Below are 5,223 nucleotides of genomic sequence, written 5' to 3'. Positions count from 1 at the left end.
GTAGCGCAGTATTAAGCGTCTCACAGTACGGACATTGCAATTCATTTCCCTGGCCACATCTGCAGTCCTCATGCCTCCTTGCAGCATGCCTAAGGCACGTTCACGCAGAGGAGCAGGGATCCTGGGCATCTTTCCTTTGGTGTTTTTCAGAGTCAGTTGAAAGGCCTCTTTAGTGTCATAAGTTTTCATAACTCTGTCTGTAAGCTGTTAGTGTCTTAATGACCTTTCCACAAGTGCATGTTCATTAATTGTTCATGGGTCATTGAACAAGCATGGGAAACAGTGTTAATAAAACCCTTTACAATGAAGATCTGTGAAGTTATTTGGATTTTTACCAATTATCTTTGAAAGACAGGGTCCTGAAAATGGTATGTTTCTGTTTTTGCTGAGTTTATATACAGCATAGTGCACCATATCTATAGTCAACACCACAGTGCACCATATCTATAGTCAACAGCACAGTGCACCATATCTATAGTCAACAGCACAGTGCACCATATCTATAGTCAACAGCACAGTGCACCATATCTATAGTCAACAGCACAGTGCACCATATCTATAGTCAACAGCACAGTGCACCATATCTATAGTCAACAGCACAGTGCACCATATCTATAGTCAACAGCACAGTGCACCATATCTATAGTCAACAGCATAGTGCATCATATCTATAGTCAACAGCACAGTGCACCATATCTATAGTCAACAGCACAGTGCACCATATCTATAGTCAACAGCACAGTGCACCATATCTATAGTCAACAGCACAGGGCACCATATCTATAGTCAACAGCACAGTGCACCATATCTATAGTCAACAGCACAGTGCACCATATCTATAGTCAACAGCACAGTGCACCATATCTATAGTCAACAGCACAGTGCACCATATCTATAGTCAACAGCACAGTGCACCATATCTATAGTCAACAGCACAGTGCACCATATTATAGTCAACAGCACAGTGCATCATATCTATAGTCAACAGCACAGTGCACCATATCTATAGTCAACAGCACAGTGCACCATATCTATAGTCAACAGCACAGTGCACCATATCTATAGTCAACAGCACAGTGCACCATATCTATAGTCAACAGCACAGTGCACTATATCTATAGTCAACAGCACAGTGCACCATATTATAGTCAACAGCACAGTGCACCATATCTATAGTCAACAGCACAGTGCACCATATCTATAGTCAACAGCACAGTGCATCATATCTATAGTCAACAGCACAGTGCACCATATCTATAGTCAACAGCACAGTGCACCATATCTATAGTCAACAGCACAGTGCACCACAGTATCATATCTAGTCAACACCACAGTGCACCATATCTATAGTCAACAGCACAGTGCACCATATCTATAGTCAACAGCACAGTGCACCATATCTATAGTCAACAGCACAGTGCACCATATCTATAGTCAACAGCACAGTGCACCATATCTATAGTCAACAGCACAGTGCACCATATCTATAGTCAACAGCACAGTGCACCATATCTATAGTCAACAGCACAGTGCACCATATCTATAGTCAACAGCACAGTGCACCATATCTATAGTCAACAGCACAGTGCACCATATCTATAGTCAACAGCACAGTGCACCATATCTATAGTCAACAGCACAGTGCACCATATCTATAGTCAACAGCACAGTGCACCATATCTATAGTCAACAGCACAGTGCACCATATCTATAGTCAACAGCACAGTGCACCATATCTATAGTCAACAGCACAGTGCACTATAGTTGCACCATAATATCAGAGGTGAATGTGAAAAAATAATTGATATGACATTGACAGAAAGAGATACCCCAGAGGTTTGAAGCGGAACAGAGGAGGAGCAGCCATGGGATATGTAATCATTTGGTATCCATGACACCACAGACAAAAACCCCTCTTAATAACCCTAATCTCCATTATCAGAGGGACTGTGTGTGTGCGTGCGTTTGCGCATGTGCATGCATGTGTGTGTGTGTGTGTGTGTGTGGATACAGAAAGGCAAGGTAAAGCAGCTCTTTTATGTAAGCAAATTATTTTGTTTGTTTTGAGGATTATGGGAGATTAATCCTTTAAATGCTCACGAATACCATGATACATGAATGCAGGACATACATGTACATATCCACACACAGATAAACATGTACATATCCACACACAGATAAACATGTATATATCCACACACAGATAAACATGTACATATCCACACACAGATAAACATGTACATATCCACACACAGATAAACATGTACATATCCACACACAGTTAAACATGTACATATCCACACACAGATAAACATGTTCATGCACAGACACAGATAAACATGTACATATCCACACACAGATAAACATGTACATATCCACACACAGATAAACATGTATATATCCACACACAGATAAACATGTATATATCCACACACAGATAAACATGTATATATCCACACACAGATAAACATGTATATATCCACACACAGATAAACATGTACATATCCACACACAGATAAACATGTATATATCCACACACAGATAAACATGTATATATCCACACACAGATAAACATGTATATATCCACACACAGATAAACATGTATATATCCACACACAGATAAACATGTACATATCCACACACAGATAAACATGTATATATCCACACACAGATAAACATGTACATATCCACACACAGATAAACATGTATATATCCACACACAGATAAACATGTATATATCCACACACAGATAAACATGTATATATCCACACACAAATAAACATGTACATATCCACACACAGATAAACATGTACATATCCACACACAGATAAACATGTATATATCCACACACAGATAAACATGTACATATCCACACACAGATAAACATGTATATATCCACACACAGATAAACATGTACATATCCACACACAGATAAACATGTATATATCCACACACAGACAAACATGTTCATGCACAGACACACGTTCACAGTTGTATTTGAGATACGTCTTGGGACGTATTTAAAACATCACTATAAATGGTGGGAAGAAATGATGCTAGTTGTTGTGAGGGTGAGCCACACACTTTAGTAGCTCTTAATAATATAACTCCATCTGATTGGAATGTATGAATGGAATAAAGGGTAATCCTCTGGATTATACACAGCTAATTACTAGTTTATTAAAATGTAATAATAGAATGGTCTCGTATGGCTCAGTTGGTAGAGCATGGCACTTGCAATGCCAGGGTTGTGGGTTTGATTCCCACGGCCACCCGTACGTACAAATGTATACATGTATGACTAAGTTGCTTTGGATAAATGCATCTGCTAAATGGCATATAATAACATGATCACCGTAATAAGTAAGACTACTACTGCAATAGTATCATTGTCCATTGTTTTTCATTTAGAGCTTTTAGGAAAATATAACCATGGATTTCTTATCAATGTTGCACTGTAAGTTGCAGGCCTCTGACCACAAAATCAGCAGACCTAAGCAAATGTACATGAGCTCAACTACTACTGTGGACCAACTGCTCCTCTCTGCTGTGGGTTAGCTCATCCCATGACCTATGGCCCACACCACCGCTGTATGGCTGCTTTAGTACCTCTGCTAGGCTGTGTTATGTGGGACCACACACACAGTCTCACACACACACAACTAAGTGGATTACACACTGATGATTTGTGTTTGACCAAAAGCATTTAGTCACGGAGCGCACAGCAATTCAAACCCGTGATTAGGATTCTAGCATGTTATCCGTTTGGTCAGCAACCATGGCTAATGGTGGGGGTGATTTAGCATGTCATAGTTGTCTGTCAGCATGTAAACTAACAGGGTGGGATAGATAGAGACTGTGTACTGTCTACTGTATGAGAGAGAGACCAACTGGAGAAATATCAACTGAATCTGAAGAGAGGTTGAGTTAAAATGCTCTGGTCTGGTTTGGTCTTCAGTTAAACATTGACACCAGATGTAATGATGTGGCTCGTAGACAGAGTCAATATGCAAAACTCATACCGGCTACTGATAGTAGGCTATATTGAAGACAGTTAGCGATACCGATTCATGATGAAAGCCTATACCTGAAGCCGGTGCTAATTACTAAAGGAAGAAAAGTCAAAGATGGAATGAAAGCAACAATATAGCGTCAAGATGAAGTTAGACATATTAAACTATTTACAGGATATACTGTAAGTGTCTGGTGTGTAAAAAAAGTATAATTTGAAATGGTGTTGTAATTCTAGTTTTTTATGTGTGGTTCGGTTCCAATATCCCTCCGCTCATTGTCAACCTATTGGGTTTTAAGACTAAACTAACCACTACCCCACATGCCTTTACTACAATGGAGAGCTCCATTTTCCTTTTAAATCTTTTGGATCTTTCCTGAGGGAGATGTCGTATCACCAAGGGGACCATGACAGTGCTTTGAATCTTCAGACCCTTCTTCAGAAAATTCTATTTGACCCTGTGACAGAATCAATGTATAGTCAGTGTCAGAGCAGAAAATCACTGCATGACAACGCCATATGTGATTACACAAAAACTCACCGTCTCTGAGCCACAGAAAACAGCCTTAGTCCTCAGACTGTAACATTATTTACTGTTATCATGGCTGGTATGTCTTTTATTAATACATTTAAATAATTGTAGAAATAATGATTTACATGTTCCCGGTTACAGAGTAAGTGTGAGTGTCTGGATCGTGAATTTCCCAAGGAGTACGACTGGTTTCCATTCTCCAATAAATCCTATTTTTAAAAATCTGAGACTGTTAACCTTGGTTGTGATCTTAGTCGAAGTGTTGGCCTACAGTGACTGGGTTCCCGTGGAGATTCACATCCAGCACAATGCACAGCCCCTCATGTGTGACTCCACCATTGCTCCTCTCACACAAAATGCTCACTTTGATGTGCGATCCTCTCTGCTCAGTGCCCCTCTCAAAACCAACTGGGCTCGCTATGCTACACTGAGACCATGCTGAAGATAATTCAATCGATTTTAAAGGGCTGCTTCTCTGTGAAATGTTAGGGTGCATAATAAAACACACACCAAAAGAGCTACTCAACTTGGATCATCTATGTTGATTTGTGTTGGGCAAAAACATTAAATTCATTCAAAGGCCTCTGATTGGTTTCAGGTACATGGGTGGGGTAGCTAGGCTCCCTTCCCCCCTACATCGTTCCAGATGCTACCCTGTTGCCATGACAACATGTTGGCA

General features: G+C 40.1%; 1 non-coding gene across 1 annotated transcript; it reads left to right on the top strand.

Moving 5' to 3' along the window:
* The first annotated feature begins 3,201 nt into the window (after window positions 1-3,201).
* trnaa-ugc lies at window positions 3,202-3,284 on the top strand. The gene has a single exon. It is a non-coding gene; the product is annotated as a tRNA-Ala (tRNA).
* The last annotated feature ends 1,939 nt before the right edge of the window (window positions 3,285-5,223 follow it).

This window comes from Oncorhynchus gorbuscha, linkage group LG09 (assembly GCF_021184085.1).
Source record: "Oncorhynchus gorbuscha isolate QuinsamMale2020 ecotype Even-year linkage group LG09, OgorEven_v1.0, whole genome shotgun sequence".
Lineage (NCBI taxonomy): Eukaryota > Metazoa > Chordata > Actinopteri > Salmoniformes > Salmonidae > Oncorhynchus > Oncorhynchus gorbuscha.
This window is presented reverse-complemented; position numbering and strand designations above follow the sequence as displayed.